Raw genomic sequence first — 17,243 nt, 5'->3', positions numbered from 1 at the left:
AAAGCAGAGAGGCGCTGCTGAGATTCGAGCTCAGGATCTCCTTTTTACTAGACAGGCACTTTAACCAACTAAGCCACAGCACCTTTTTAGCAAGTGGTCTCCTTTCCTTCCTCATGTAATCATTTAGAAGTGAAATCCACTTTTTTTAAGGCTGGGCTTCTGTTGCAATATAACTTTTCAAAATGTTTTCCAATTGACTGAAACTCCATTGCACAAAACGAGCATGTCATTAATCGTCGATTTAGACCGGACTGCATTGCCCAGTGTGTGCATTGAGGAGCACATGTTCGTCTTTACTGGGGAGCAGGTTTGCACTCATGAATGTGGCAAAACATTCAAATCCGTAAGTGGGTGACCATTAAAGTCCTAGATGCTGCAAATCTCTATATCTGGATAAGGAATGACTGAAAAAAGTTATGTCTCCAGTGTCAAAATGTGTGTAATGCACTAGTAATTCATTTCCTTTATTGACCAGTGAGGTAGCCATGTATGGAGGTGCTGTAGAGTGAAAATCAAGTTTCAAATAGGTAGAAATCCATGTGCCTGGATAGCTCAGTCTGTAGAGCCTCAGACTTTTAATCTGAGGGTCCAGGGTTCAAGTCCCTGTTCAGGCGTACCTTTGCTTCTTTTACAAAAAATTAAGCAGGAAATACGAATTGCTCATTCTAATATGTGCTATTTCTGATGGCATCGCAACCTTGGGCAATATGACTCTAAGGTAGTGGAGTCCAGAGTTCTTGGATGCTTTGCCAACATTTCAAGCCTGACTGTGCTTCTAAATAGCATGAAATAGAAATCTTTGTACAAAGTTTTAATATTGGGGAGACAGATTGGTCGAAAAAAAAGCAGAGAGGCGCTGCTGAGATTCGAGCTCAGGATCTCCTTTTTACTAGACAGGCACTTTAACCAACTAAGCCACAGCACCTTTTTAGCAAGTGGTCTCCTTTCCTTCCTCATGTAATCATTTAGAAGTGAAATCCACTTTTTTTAAGGCTGGGCTTCTGTTGCAATATAACTTTTCAAAATGTTTTCCAATTGACTGAAACTCCATTGCACAAAACGAGCATGTCATTAATCGTCGATTTAGACCGGACTGCATTGCCCAGTGTGTGCATTGAGGAGCACATGTTCGTCTTTACTGGGGAGCAGGTTTGCACTCATGAATGTGGCAAAACATTCAAATCCGTAAGTGGGTGACCATTAAAGTCCTAGATGCTGCAAATCTCTATATCTGGATAAGGAATGACTGAAAAAAGTTATGTCTCCAGTGTCAAAATGTGTGTAATGCACTAGTAATTCATTTCCTTTATTGACCAGTGAGGTAGCCATGTATGGAGGTGCTGTAGAGTGAAAATCAAGTTTCAAATAGGTAGAAATCCATGTGCCTGGATAGCTCAGTCTGTAGAGCCTCAGACTTTTAATCTGAGGGTCCAGGGTTCAAGTCCCTGTTCAGGCGTACCTTTGCTTCTTTTACAAAAAATTAAGCAGGAAATACGAATTGCTCATTCTAATATGTGCTATTTCTGATGGCATCGCAACCTTGGGCAATATGACTCTAAGGTAGTGGAGTCCAGAGTTCTTGGATGCTTTGCCAACATTTCAAGCCTGACTGTGCTTCTAAATAGCATGAAATAGAAATCTTTGTACAAAGTTTTAATATTGGGGAGACAGATTGGTCGAAAAAAAAGCAGAGAGGCGCTGCTGAGATTCAAACTCAGGATCTCTTGTTTACTAGACAGGCGCTTTAACCAACTAAGCCACAGCACCTTTTTTGCATCTGGTCTCCTTTCCTTCCTCGTGTAATCATTTAGAAGTGAAATCCACTTTTTTTAAGGCTGGGCTTCTGTTGCAATATAACTTTTCAAAATGTTTTCCAATTGACTGAAACTCCATTGCACAAAACGAGCATGTCATTAATCGTCGATTTAGAGCGGACTGCATTGCCCAGTGTGTGAATTGAGGAGCACATGTTCGTCTTTACTGGGGAGCAAGTTTACACTCATGAATGTGGCAAAACATTCAAATCCGTGAGTGGGTGACCATTAAAGTCCTAGATGCTGCAAATCTCTATATCTGGATACGGAATGACTGAAAAAAGTTATGTCTCCAGTGTCAAAATGTGTGTAATGCACTAGTAATTCATTTCCTTTATTGACCAGTGAGGTAGCAATGTATGGAGGTGCTGTAGAGTGAAAATCAAGTTTCAGATAGGCAGAGATCCATCTGCCTGGATAGCTCAGTTGGTAGAGCATCAGACTTTTAATCTGAGGGTCCAGGGTTCAAGTTCCTGTTTGGGTGTACCTTTACTTCTTTTACAAAATATTAAGCAGGAAATATGAATTGCTCATTCTAATATTTGCTATTTCTGATGGCATCGCAACCTTGGGCAATATGACTCTAAGGTAGTGGAGTCCAGTGTTCTTGGATGCTTTGCCAACATTTCAAGCCTGACTGTGCTTCTAAATAGCATGAAATAGCAATCTTTGTACAAAGTTTTAATATTGGGGAGACAGATTGGTTGAAAAAAAAAGCAGAGAGGCGCTGTTGATATTCGAACTCAGGATCTCCTGTTTACTAGACAGGCGCTTTAACCAACTAAGCCACAGCTCCTTTTTTGCATCTGGTCTCCTTTCTTTCCTCATGTAATCATTTAGAAGTGAAATCCACTTTTTTAAGGCTGGGCTTCTGTTGCAATATAACTTTTCAAAATGTTTTCCAATTGACTGAAACTCCATTGCACAAAACGAGCATGTCATTAATCGTCGATTTAGAGCGGACTGCATTGCCCAGAGTGTGAATTGAGGAGCACATGTTCGTCTTTACTGGGGAGCAAGTTTACACTCATGAATGTGGCAAAACATTCAAATCCGTGAGTGGGTGACCATTAAAGTCCTAGATGCTGCAAATCTCTATATCTGGATATGGAATGACTGAAAAACGTCATGTCTCCAGTGTCATAATGTGTGTAATGCACTAGTAATTCATTTCCTTTATTGACCAGTGAGGTAGCCATGTATGGAGGTGCTGTAGAGTGAAAATCAAGTTTCAAATGGTCAGTGATCCCTGTGCCTGGATGGCTCAGTTGGTAGAGCATCAGACTTTTAATCTGAGGGTCCAGGGTTCAAGTTCCTGTTTGGGTGTACCTTTACTTCTTTTACAAAAAATTAAGCAGGAAATATGAGTTCCTCATTCTAATATTTGCTATTTCTGATGGCATCGCAACCTTGGGCAATATGACTCTAAGGTAGTGGAGTCCAGAGTTCTTGGATGCTTTGCCAACATTTCAAGCCTGACTGTGCTTCTAAATAGCATGAAATAGCAATCTTTGTACAAAGTTTTAATATTGGGGAGACAGATTGGTCGAAAAAAAAGCAGAGAGGCGCTGCTGAGATTCGAACTCAGGATCTCCTGTTTACTAGACAGGCGCTTTAACCAACCAAGCCACAGCACCTTTTTTGTATCTGGTCTCCTTTCCTTCCTCATGTAATCATTTAGAAGTGAAATCCACTTTTTTTTAAGGCTGGGCTTCTGTTGCAATATAACTTTTCAAAATGTTTTCCAATTGACTGAAACTCCATTGCACAAAACGAGCATGTCATTAATCGTCGATTTAGACCGGACTGCATTGCCCAGTGTGTGCATTGAGGAGCACATGTTCGTCTTTACTGGGGAGCAGGTTTGCACTCATGAATGTGGCAAAACATTCAAATCCGTAAGTGGGTGACCATTAAAGTCCTAGATGCTGCAAATCTCTAAATCTGGATAAGGAATGACTGAAAAAAGTTATGTCTCCAGTGTCAAAATGTGTGTAATGCACTAGTAATTCATTTCCTTTATTGACCAGTGAGGTAGCCATGTATGGAGGTGCTGTAGAGTGAAAATCAAGTTTCAAATAGTCAGTGATCCATGTGCTTGGATAGCTCAGTCGGTAGAGCATCAGACTTTTAATCTGAGGGTCCAGGGTTCAAGTCCCTGTTCAGGCGTACCTTTGCTTCTTTTACAAAAAATTAAGCAGGAAATACGAATTGCTCATTCTAATATGTGCTATTTCTGATGGCATCGCAACCTTGGGCAATATGACTCTAAGGTAGTGGAGTCCAGAGTTCTTGGATGCTTTGCCAACATTTCAAGCCAGACTGTGCTTCTAAATAGCATGAAATAGAAATCTTTGTACAAAGTTTTAATATTGGGGAGACAGATTGGTCGAAAAAAAAGCAGAGAGGCGCTGCTGAGATTCAAACTCAGGATCTCTTGTTTACTAGACAGGCGCTTTAACCAACTAAGCCACAGCACCTTTTTTGCATCTGGTCTCCTTGCCTTCCTCGTGTAATCATTTAGAAGTGAAATCCACTTTTTTTAAGGCTGGGCTTCTGTTGCAATATAACTTTTCAAAATGTTTTCCAATTGACTGAAACTCCATTGCACAAAACGAGCATGTCATTAATCGTCGATTTAGAGCGGACTGCATTGCCCAGTGTGTGAATTGAGGAGCACATGTTCGTCTTTACTGGGGAGCAAGTTTACACTCATGAATGTGGCAAAACATTCAAATCCGTGAGTGGGTGACCATTAAAGTCCTAGATGCTGCAAATCTCTATATCTGGATACGGAATGACTGAAAAAAGTTATGTCTCCAGTGTCAAAATGTGTGTAATGCACTAGTAATTCATTTCTTTTATTGACCAGTGAGGTAGCACTGTATGGAGGTGCTGTAGAGTGAAAATCAAGTTTCAGATAGGCAGAGATCCATCTGCCTGGATAGCTCAGTTGGTAGAGCATCAGACTTTTAATCTGAGGGTCCAGGGTTCAAGTTCCTGTTTGGGTGTACCTTTACTTCTTTTACAAAAAATTAAGCAGGAAATATGAGTTCCTCATTCTAATATTTGCTATTTCTGATGGCATCGCAACCTTGGGCAATATGACTCTAAGGTAGTGGAGTCCAGAGTTCTTGGATGCTTTGCCAACATTTCAAGCCTGACTGTGCTTCTAAATAGCATGAAATAGCAATCTTTGTACAAAGTTTTAATATTGGGGAGACAGATTGGTCGAAAAAAAAGCAGAGAGGCGCTGCTGAGATTCGAACTCAGGATCTCCTGTTTACTAGACAGGCGCTTTACCCAACCAAGCCACAGCACCTTTTTTGCATCTCGTCTCCTTTCCTTCCTCATGTAATCATTTAGAAGTGAAATCCACTTTTTTTAAGGCTGGGCTTCTGTTGCAATATAACTTTTCAAAATGTTTTCCAATTGACTGAAACTCCATTGCACAAAATGAGCATGTCAATAATCGACGATTTAGAGTGGACTGCATTGCCCAGTGTGTGCATTGAGGAGCACATGTACGTCTTTACTGGGGAGCAAGTTTGCACTCATGAATGTGGCAAAACATTCAAATCCGTGTGGTGGGTGACCATTAAAGTCCTACATGCTGCAAATCTCTATATCTGGATACGGAATGACTGAAAAAAGTTATGTCTCCAGTGTCAAAATGTATGTAATGCACTAGTAATTAATTTCCTTTATTGACCAGTGAGGTAGCCATGTATGGAGGTGCTGTAGAGTGAAAATCAAGTTTCAAATAGGTAGAGATCCATGTGCCTGGATAGCTCAGTGGTAGAGCATTAGACTTTTAATCTGAGGGTCCAGGGTTCAAGTCCCTGTTCAGGCGTACCTTTGCTTCTTTTACAAAAAATTAAGCAGGACATATGAATTGCTCATTCTAATGTGTGCTATTTCTGATGGCATCACAACCTTGGGCAATATGACTCTGAGGTAGTGGAGTTCAGAGTTCTTGGATACTTTGCCAACATTTCAAGCATGACTGTGCTTCTAAATAGCATGAAATAGCAATCTTTGTACAAAGTTTTAATATTGAGGAGACAGATTGGTTGAAAAAAAAAAGCAGAGAGGCGCTGCTGAGATTCAAACTCAGGATCTCCTGTTTCCTAGACAGGCGCTTTAACCAACTAAGCCACAGCCCCTTTTTTGCGTCTGATCTCCTTTCCTTCCTCGTGTAATCATTTAGAAGTGAAATCCACTTTTTTTAAGGCTGGGTTTCTGTTGCAATATAACTTTTCAAAATGTTTTCCAATTGACTGAAACTCCATTACACAAAACGAGCATGTCAGTAATCGACGATTTAGAGTGGACTGCATTGCCCAGTGTGTGCATTATGGAGCACATGTACGTCTTTACTGGGAAGCAAGTTTGCACTCATGAATGTGGCAAAACATTCAAATCCGTGGGGTGGGTGACCATTAAAGTCCTACATGCTGCAAATCTCTATACCTGGATACGGAATGACTGAAAAAAGGTATGTCTCCAGTGTCAAAATGTGTGTAATGCACTAGTAATTCATGCCCTTTATTGACCAGTGATGTAGCCATGTATGGAGATGCTGTAGAGTGAAAATTAAGTTTCAGACAAACAGTGATCGCTGTTCCCGGTTAGCTCAGTCGGTGGAGCATCAGACATTTAATCTGAGGGTCCAGGGTTCAAGTCCCTGTTCAGGCGTACCTTTGCTTCTTTTACAAAAAATTAAGCAGGAAATATGAATTGCTCATTCTAATATTTGCTATTTCTGATGGCATTGCAACCTTGGGCAATATGACTCTAAGGTAGTGGAGACCAGAGTTCTTGGATGCTTTGCCAACATTTCAAGCCTGACTGTGCTTCTAAATAGCATGAAATAGCAATCTTTGTACAAAGTTTTAATATTGGGGAGACAGATTGGTCGAAAAAAAAGCAGAAAGGCGCTGCTGAGATTCAAACTCAGGACCTCCTGTTTACTAGACAGGCACTTTGACCAACTAAGCCACAGCACCTTTTTTGCATCTGGTCTCCTTTCCTTCCTCATGTAATCATTTAGATGTGAAATCCACTTTTTTAAGGCTGGGCTTCTGTTGCAATATAACTTTTCAAAATGTTTTCCAATTGACTGAAACTCCATTGCACAAAACGAGCATGTCATTAATCATTGATTTAGAGTGGACTGCATTGCCCAGTGTGTGCATTGAGGAGCACATGTTCGTCTTTACTGGGGAGCAAGTTTGCACTCATGAATGTGGCAAAACATTCAAATCCGTAAGTGGGTGACCATTAAAGTCCTAGATGCTGCAAATCTCTATATCTGGATACGGAATGACTGAAAAAGTTATGTCTCCAGTGTCAAAATGTGTGTAATGCACTAGTAATTCATTCCCTTTATTGACCAGTGAGGTAGCCATGTATGGAGGTGCTGTAGAGTGAAAATCAAGTTTCAAATGGGCAGTGATCCCTGTGCCTGGATAGCTCAGTCGGTAGAGCATCAGACTTTTAATCTGAGGGTCCAGGGTTCAAGTCCCTGTTCAGGCGTACCTTTGCTTCTTTTACAAAAAATTAAGCAGGAAATATGAATTGCTCATTCTAATATGTGCTATTTCTGATGGCATCGCAACCTTGGGCAATATGACTCTAAGGTAGTGGAGTCCAGAGTTCTTGGATGCTTTGCCAACATTTCAAGCCTGACTGTGCTTCTAAATAGCATTAAATAGCAATCTTTGTACAAAGTTTTAATATTGGGGAGACAGATTGGTCGAAAGAAAAGCAGAGAGGCGCCGCTGAGATTCGAGCTCAGGATCTCCTTTTTACTAGACAGGCACTTTAACCAACTAAGCCACAGCACCTTTTTAGCAAGTGGTCTCCTTTCCTTCCTCATGTAATCATTTAGAAGTGAAATCCACTTTTTTTAAGGCTGGGCTTCTGTTGCAATATAACTTTTCAAAATGTTTTCCAATTGACTGAAACTCCATTGCACAAAACGAGCATGTCATTAATCGTCGATTTAGACCGGACTGCATTGCCCAGTGTGTGCATTGAGGAGCACATGTTCGTCTTTACTGGGGAGCAGGTTTGCACTCATGAATGTGGCAAAACATTCAAATCCGTAAGTGGGTGACCATTAAAGTCCTAGATGCTGCAAATCTCTATATCTGGATAAGGAATGACTGAAAAAAGTTATGTCTCCAGTGTCAAAATGTGTGTAATGCACTAGTAATTCATTTCCTTTATTGACCAGTGAGGTAGCCATGTATGGAGGTGCTGTAGAGTGAAAATCAAGTTTCAAATAGTCAGTGATCCATGTGCTTGGATAGCTCAGTCGGTAGAGCATCAGACTTTTAATCTGAGGGTCCAGGGTTCAAGTCCCTGTTCAGGTGTACCTTTGCTTCTTTTACAAAAAATTAAGCAGGAAATACGAATTGCTCATTCTAATATGTGCTATTTCTGATGGCATCGCAACCTTGGGCAATATGACTCTAAGGTAGTGGAGTCCAGAGTTCTTGGATGCTTTGCCAACATTTCAAGCCTGACTGTGCTTCTAAATAGCATGAAATAGAAATCTTTGTACAAAGTTTTAATATTGGGGAGACAGATTGGTCGAAAAAAAAGCAGAGAGGCGCTGCTGAGATTCAAACTCAGGATCTCTTGTTTACTAGACAGGCTCTTTAACCAACTAAGCCACAGCACCTTTTTTGCATCTGGTCTCCTTTCCTTCCTCGTGTAATCATTTAGAAGTGAAATCCACTTTTTTTAAGGCTGTGCTTCTTTTGCAATATAACTTTTCAAAATGTTTTCCAATTGACTGAAACTCCATTGCACAAAACGAGCATGTCATTAATCGTCGATTTAGAGCGGGCTGCATTGCCCAGTGTGTGCATTTAGGAGCACATGTTCGTCTTTACTGGGGAGCAAGTTTGCACTCATGAATGTTGCAAAACATTCAAATCCGTAAGTGGGTGACCATTAAAGTCCTAGATGCTGCAAATCTCTATATCTGGATACGGAATGACTGAAAAAAGTTATGTCTCCAGTGTCAAAAAGTGTGTAATGCACTAGTAATTCATTTCCTTTATTGACCAGTGAGGTAGCCATGTATGGAGGTGCTGTAGAGTGAAAATCAAGTTTCAAATAGGCAGTGATCCCTGTGCCTGGATAGCTCAGTAGAGCCTCAGACTTTTAATCTGAGGGTCCAGGGTTCAAGTCCCTGTTCAGGTGTACCTGTGCTTCTTTTACAAAAAATTAAGCAGGAAATATGAATTGCTCATTCTAATATGTGCTATTTCTGATGGCATCGCAACCTTGGGCAATATGACTCTAAGGTAGTGGAGTCCAGAGTTCTTGGATGCTTTGCCAACATTTCAAGCCTGACTGTGCTTCTAAATAGCATGAAATAGAAATCTTTGTACAAAGTTTTAATATTGGGGAGACAGATTGGTCGAAAAAAAAGCAGAGAGGCGCTGCTGAGATTCAAACTCAGGATCTCTTGTTTACTAGACAGGCTCTTTAACCAACTAAGCCACAGCACCTTTTTTGCATCTGGTCTCCTTTCCTTCCTCGTGTAATCATTTAGAAGTGAAATCCACTTTTTTTAAGGCTGTGCTTCTGTTGCAATATAACTTTTCAAAATGTTTTCCAATTGACTGAAACTCCATTGCACAAAACGAGCATGTCATTAATCGTCGATTTAGAGCGGACTGCATTGCCCAGAGTGTGAATTGAGGAGCACATGTTCGTCTTTACTGGGGACCAAGTTTACACTCATGAATGTGGCAAAACATTCAAATCCGTGAGTGGGTGACCATTAAAGTCCTAGATGCTGCAAATCTCTATATCTGGATATGGAATGACTGAAAAACGTCATGTCTCCAGTGTCATAATGTGTGTAATGCACTAGTAATTCATTTCCTTTATTGACCAGTGAGGTAGCCATGTATGGAGGTGCTGTAGAGTGAAAATCAAGTTTCAAATAGGCAGTGATCCCTGTGCCTGGATAGCTCAGTCGGTAGAGCCTCAGACTTTTAATCTGAGGGTCCAGGGTTCAAGTCCCTGTTCAGGCGTACCTGTGCTTCTTTTACAAAAAATTAAGCAGGAAATATGAATTGCTCATTCTAATATGTGCTATTTCTGATGGCATCGCAACCTTGGGCAATATGACTCTAAGGTAGTGGAGTCCAGAGTTCTTGGATGCTTTGCCAACATTTCAAGATTGACTGTGCTTCTAAATAGCATGAAATAGCAATCTTTGTACAAAGTTTTAATATTGGGGAGACAGATTGGTCGAAAAAAAAAAGCAGAGAGTTGCTGCTGAGATTCGAACTCAGGACCTCCTGTTTACTAGACAGGCGCTTTAACCAACTAAGCCACAGCACCTTTTTTGCATCTGGTCTCCTTTCCTTCCTCATGTAATCATTTAGAAGTGAAATGCACTTTTTTTAAAGCTGGGCTTCTGTTGCAATATAACTTTTCAAAATGTTTTCCAATTGACTGAAACTCCATTGCACAAAACGAGCATGTCATTAATCGTCGATTTAGAGCGGACTGCATTGCCCAGTGTGTGCATTGAGGAGCACATGTTCGTCTTTACTGGGGAGCAGGTTTGCACTCATGAATGTTGCAAAACATTCAAATCCGTAAGTGGGTGACCATTAAAGTCCTAGATGCTGCAAATCTCTATATCTGGATACGGAATGACTGAAAAAAGTTATGTCTCCAGTGTCAAAAAGTGTGTAATGCACTAGTAATTAATTTCCTTTATTGACCAGTGAGGTAGCCATGTATGGAGGTGCTGTAGAGTGAAAATCAAGTTTCAAATAGCAGTGATCCTTGTGTCTGGATAGCTCAGTCGGTAGAGCATCAGGCTTTTAATCTGAGGGCCCAGGGTGCAAGTCCCTGTTCAGGCGTACCTGTGCTTCTTTTACAAAAAATTAAGCAGGAAATATGAATTGCTCATTCTAATATGTGCTATTTCTGATGGCATCGCAACCTTGGGCAATATGACTCTAAGGTAGTGGAGTCCAGAGTTCTTGGATGCTTTGCCAAAATTTCAAGCCTGACTGTGCTTCTAAATAGCATGAAATAGCAATCTTTGTACAAAGTTTTAATATTGGGGAGACAGATTGGTCGAAAAAAAAGCAGAAAGGCGCTGCTGAGATTAAAACTCAGGACCTCCTGTTTACTAGACAGGCGCTTTGACCAACTAAGCCACAGCACCTTTTTTGCATCTGGTCTCCTTTCCTTCCTCATGTAATCATTTAGATGTGAAATCCACTTTTTTTAAGGCTGGGCTTCTGTTGCAATATAACTTTTCAAAATGTTTTCCAATTGACTGAAACTCCATTGCACAAAACGAGCATGTCAATAATCGACGATTTAGAGTGGACTGCATTGCCCAGTGTGTGCATTGAGGAGCACATGTACGTCTTTACTGGGGAGCAAGTTTGCACTCATGAATGTGGCAAAGCATTCAAATCCGTGGGGTGGGTGACCATTAAAGTCCTACATGCTGCAAATCTCTATATCTGGATGCGGAATGACTGAAAAAAGTTATGTCTCCAGTGTCAAAATGTGTGTAATGCACTAGTAATTCATTTCCTTTATTGACCAGTGAGGTAGCCATGTATGGAGGTGCTGTAGAGTGAAAATCAAGTTTCAAATGGGCAGTGATCCCTGTGCCTGGATAGCTCAGTCGGTAGAGCATCAGACTTTTAATCTGAGGGTCCAGGGTTCAAGTCCCTGTTCACGCGTACCTTTGCTTCTTTTACAAATAATTAAGCAGGAAATATGAATTGCTCATTCTAATATGTGCTATTTCTGATGGCATCGCAACCTTGGGCAATATGACTCTAAGGTAGTGGAGTCCAGAGTTCTTGGATGCTTTGCCAACATTTCAAGCCTGACTGTGCTTCTAAATAGCATTAAATAGCAATCTTTTTACAAAGTTTTAATATTGGGGAGACAGATTGGTCGAAAAAAAAGCAGAGAGGCGCTGCTGAGATTCGAGCTCAGGATCTCCTTTTTACTAGACAGGCACTTTAACCAACTAAGCCACAGCACCTTTTTAGCAAGTGGTCTCCTTTCCTTCCTCATGTAATCATTTAGAAGTGAAATACACTTTTTTTAAGGCTGGGCTTCTGTTGCAATATAACTTTTCAAAATGTTTTCCAATTGACTGAAACTCCATTGCACAAAACGAGCATGTCATTAATCGTCGATTTAGACCGGACTGCATTGCCCAGTGTGTGCATTGAGGAGCACATGTTCGTCTTTACTGGGGAGCAGGTTTGCACTCATGAATGTGGCAAAACATTCAAATCCGTAAGTGGGTGACCATTAAAGTCCTAGATGCTGCAAATCTCTATATCTGGATAAGGAATGACTGAAAAAAGTTATGTCTCCATTGTCAAAATGTGTGTAATGCACTAGTAATTCATGCCCTTTATTGACCAGTGATGTAGCCATGTATGGAGATGTTGTAGAGTGAAAATAAAATTTCAAAATTGCAGTGATCCATGTGCCCAGATAGCTCAGTTAGTTCAGCATCAAACTATTAATCTGAGGGTCCAGTGTTCAAATTTCTGTTCGGGCGTTCTTTTAGTCGCCTTTCCTTCTTCATGTAATACTTTAGAAGTGAAATCCACTTTTTTTAAGGCTGGGCTTCTGTTGCAATATAACTTTTCAAAATGTTTTCCAATTGACTGAAACTCCATTGCACAAAACGAGCATGTCATTAATCGACAATTTAGAGTGGACTGCATTGCCCAGTGTGTTCATTGAGGAGCACATGTACGTCTTTACTGGGGAGCAAGTTTGCACTCATGAATGTGGCAAAACATTCAACTGAGTAAGTGGGTGAACATTAAAGTCCTAGATGCTGCAAATCTCTATACCTGGATACGGAATGACTGAAAAAAGTTATGTATCCAGTGTCAAAATGTTTGTAATGCACTAGTAATTCATGCCCTTTATTGACCAGTGATGTAGCCATGAATGGAGATGCTGTAGAGTGAAAATCAAACTTCAAATTTGCAGTGATTCATGTGCCTGGATAGCTTAGTTAGTTGAGCATCAGACTTTTAATCTGAGGGTCCAGGGTTCAAGTCCCTGTTTGGGCATACCTTCACTTCTTTTGGTCGCCTTTCCTTCTTCATGTAATAAGTTAGAAGTGAAATCCACTTTTTTAAGGCTGGGCTTCTGTTACAATATAACCTTTCAAAATGTTTTCCAATTGTCTGAAACTCCATTGCACAAAACGAGCATGTCATTAATCGACGATTTAGAGCTGACTGCATTGCCCAGTGTGTGCACTGAGGGGCACATGTACGTCTTTACTGGGGAGCAGGTTTGCACTCATGAATGTGGCAAAACATTCAAATCCATAAGTGGGTGACCATTAAAGGCCTAGATGCTGCAAATCTCTATATCTGGTTACGGAATGACTGAAAAAAGTTATGTCTCCAGTGTCAAAATGTTTGTAATGCACTAGTAATTCATGCCCTTTATTGACCAGTGATGTAGCCATGTATGGAGATGCTGCAGAGTGAAAATTAAGTTTCAGATAAACAGTGATAGCTGTTCCCGGATAGCTCAGTCGGTAGAGCATCAGATGTTTAATCTGAGGGTCTCCGCTTCAAGTCCCTGTTTGGGTATTCCTTCACTTCTTTTTGTCGCCTTTCCTTCTTCATGTAATCATTTAGAAGTGAAATCCACTTTTTTAAAGGCTGGGCTTCTGTTGCAATATAACTTTTCAAAATGTTTTTCAATTGACTGAAACTCCATTGCACAAAACAAGCATGTCATTAATCGACAATTTAGAGTGGACTGCATTGCCCAGTGTGTTTATTGAGGAGCACATGTACGTCTTTACTGGGGAGCAAGTTTGCACTCATGAAAGTGGCAAAACATTCAAATCCGTAAGTGGGTGACCATTAAAGTCCTAGATGCTGCAAATCTCTATACCTGGATAGGGAATGACTGAAAAAAGTTATGTCTCCAGTGTCAAAATGTGTGTAATGCAGCAGTAATTCATGCTTTTTATTGACCAGTGATGTAGCCATGTATGGAGATGCTGTAGAGTGAAAATCAAATTTCAAAATTGCAGTAATTTATGTGCCCGGATAGCTCAGTTAGTTGAGCATCAAACTATTAATCTGAGGGTCCAAGGTTCAAATCCCTGTTCGGGCGTACTTTCACTTCTTTTAGTCGCCTTTCCTTCTTCATGTAATAATTTAGAAGTGAAATCCACTTTTTTAAGGCTGGGCTTCTGTTGCAATATAACTTTTCAAAATGTTTTCCAATTGTCTGAAACTCCATTGCACAAAACGAGCATGTCATTAATCGACGATTTAGAGCTGACTGCATTGCCCAGTGTGTGCATTGAGGGGCACATGTACGTCTTTACTGGGGAGCAAGTTTTCACTCATGAATGTGTCAAAACATTCAAATCCGTAAGTGGGTGACCATTAAAGTCCTAGATGCTGCAAATCTCTATATCTGGTTACGGAATGACTGAAAAAAGTTATGTCTCCAGTGTCAAAATGTGTGTAATGCACTAGTAATTCATGCCCTTTATTGATCAGTGATGTAGCCATGTATGGAGAAGCTGTAGAGTGAAAATTAAGTTTCAGATATACAGTGATCGCTGTTCCCGGATAGTCAGTCGGTAGAGCATCAGATGTTTAATCTGAGGGTCTACGTTTCAAGTCCCTGTTTGGGTATTCCTTCACTTCTTTTCGTCGCCTTTCCTTCTTCATGTAATCATTTAGAAGTGAAATCCACTTTTTTAAGGCTGGGCTTCTGTTGCAATATAACTTTTCAAAATGTTTTCCAATTGACTGAAACTCCATTGCACAAAACAAGCATATCATTAATCGACAATTTAGAGTGGACTGCATTGCCCAGTGTGTTCATTGAGGAGCACATGTACGCCTTTACTGGGGAGCAAGTTTGCACTCATGAATGTGGCAAAACATTCAAATCCGTAAATGGGTGACCATTAAAGTCCTAGATGCGGCAAATCTCTATACCTGGATACGGAATGACTGAAAAAAGTTATGTCTCCAGTGTCAAAATGTGTGTAATGCACCAGTAATTCATGCCCTTTATTGCCAGTGATGTAGCCATGTATGGAGATGCTGTAGAGTGAACATCAGATTTCAAAATTGTAGTGAGCCATGTGCCCGGATAGTTCAGTTAGTTGAGTATCAAACTATGAATCTATGGGTCCAGGGTTCAAATCCCTGTTCGGCTGTACTTTCACTTCTTTTAGTCGCCTTTCCTTCTTCATGTAAGCATCTAGAAGTGAAATCCACTTTTTTTAAGGCTGGGCTTCTGTTGCAATATAACTTTTCAAAATGTTTTCCAATTGTCTGAAACTCCATTGCAAAAAACGAGCATATCATTAGTCGATGATTTAGAGAGGACTGCATTGCCCAGTGTGTGCATTGAGGAGCTTATGTACGTCTTTACTGGGGAGCAAGTTTTCACTCATGAATGTGGCAAAACATTCAAATCCGTAAGTGGGTGACCATTAAAGTCCTAGATGCTGCAAATCTCTATATCTGGATACGGAATGACTGAAAAAGTTATGTCTCCAGAGTCAAAATGTGTGTAATGCACTAGTAATTCATTTCCTTTATTGACCAGTGAAGTAGCCATGTATGGTGGTGCTGTAGAGTGAAAATGAAGTTTGAAATAGGCAGAAATCCATGTGCCTGGATAGCTCAGTCGGTAGAGCATCAGACTTTTAATCTGAGGGTCCAGGGTTCAAGTCCCTGTTCGAGCATACCTTTGCTTCTTTTACAAAAAATTAAGCAGGAAATATGAATTGCTCATTCTAATATGTGCTATTTCTGATGGCATCGCAACCTTGGGCAATATGACTCTAAGGTAGTGGAGTCCAGAGTTCTTGGATGCTTTGCGAACATTTCAAGCCTGACTGTGCTTCTAAATAGCATGAAATAGCAATCTTTGTACAAAGTTTTAATATTGGGGAGACAGATTGGTCGAAAAAAAAGCAGAGAGGCGCTGCTGGGATTCGGACTCAGGATCTCCTGTTTACTAGACAGGCGCTTTAACCAACTAAGCCACAGCACCTTTTTGCATCTGGTCTCCTTTCCTTCCTCATGTAATCATTTAGAAGTGAAATCCACTTTTTTTAAGCCTGGGCTTCTGTTGCAATATAACTTTTCAAAATGTTTTCCAATTGACTGAAACTCCATTGCACAAAACGAGCATGTCATTATTCGTCGATTTAGAGCGGACTGCATTGCCCAGTGTGTGAATTGAGGAGCACATGTTCGTCTTTACTGGGGAGCAAGTTTGCACTCATGAATGTTGCAAAACATTCAAATCCGTAAGTGGGTGACCATTAAAGTCCTAGATGCTGCAAATCTCTATATCTGGATACAGAATGACAGAAAAAAGTTATGTCTCCAGTGTCAAAAAGTGTGTAATGCACTAGTAATTAATTTCCTTTATTGACCAGTGAGGTGGCCATGTATGGAGGTGCTGTAGAGTGAAAATCAAGTTTCAAATAGGCACTGATGCTTGTGCCTGGATAGCTCAGTCGGTAAAGCATCAGTCTTTTAATCTGAGGGTCCAGGCTTCAAATCCCTGTTCAGGAGTACCTGTGCTTCTTTTACAAAAAATTAAGCAGGAAATATGAATTGCTCATTCTAATATGTGCTATTTCTGATGGCATCGCAACCTTGGGCAATATGACTCTAAGGTAGTGGAGTCCAGAGTTCTTGGATGCTTTGCCAACCTTTCAAGCCTTACTGTGCTTCTAAATAGCATGAAATAGCAATCTTTGTACAAAGTTTTAATATTGGGGAGACAGATTGGTCGAAAAAAAAGCAGAGAGGCGATGCTGAGATTCGAACTCAGGATCTCCTGTTTACTAGACAGGCGCTTTAACCAACTAAGCCACATCACCTTTTTCGCATCTGATCTCCTTTCCTTCCTCATGTAATCATTTAGAAGTGGAATCCACTTTTTTTAAGGCTGGGCTTCTGTTGCAATATAACTTTTCAAAATGTTTTCCAATTGACTGAAACCCCATTGCACAAAACGAGCATGTCAGTAATCGACGATTTAGAGTGGACTGCATTGCCCAGTGTGTGCATTGAGGAGCACATGTACGTCTTAACTGGGGAGCAAGTTTGCACTCATGAATGTGGCAAAACATTCAAATCCGTGGGGTGGGTGACCATTAAAGTCCTACATGCTGCAAATCTCTATATCTGGATACGGAATGACTGAAAAAAAAGATTTCAAAATTGTAGTGATCCATGTGCCCGGATAGCTCAGTTAGTTGAGCATCAAACTATTAATCTATGGGTCCAGGGTTCAAATCCCTGTTCGGCTGTACTTTCACTTCTTTTAGTCGCCTTTCCTTCTTCATGTAATCATTTAGAAGCGAAATCCACT

At 40.5% G+C, this 17,243-nt stretch overlaps 1 non-coding gene across 1 annotated transcript; it reads left to right on the top strand.

The window, feature by feature from the left end:
* Window positions 1–13,924: 13,924 nt before the first annotated feature.
* Window positions 13,925–13,997, top strand: TRNAN-AUU (transfer RNA asparagine (anticodon AUU)). The gene has a single exon. It is a non-coding gene; the product is annotated as a tRNA-Asn (tRNA).
* Window positions 13,998–17,243: the final 3,246 nt, after the last annotated feature.

This window comes from Ambystoma mexicanum, unplaced genomic scaffold (genome assembly GCF_040938575.1).
Source record: "Ambystoma mexicanum isolate Mex_15411 unplaced genomic scaffold, UKY_AmexF1_1 Mex_scaf1, whole genome shotgun sequence".
NCBI lineage: Eukaryota > Metazoa > Chordata > Amphibia > Caudata > Ambystomatidae > Ambystoma > Ambystoma mexicanum.
The sequence above is the reverse complement of the archived record's forward strand: the minus strand, read 5'-3'. Positions and strand labels throughout refer to the sequence as shown.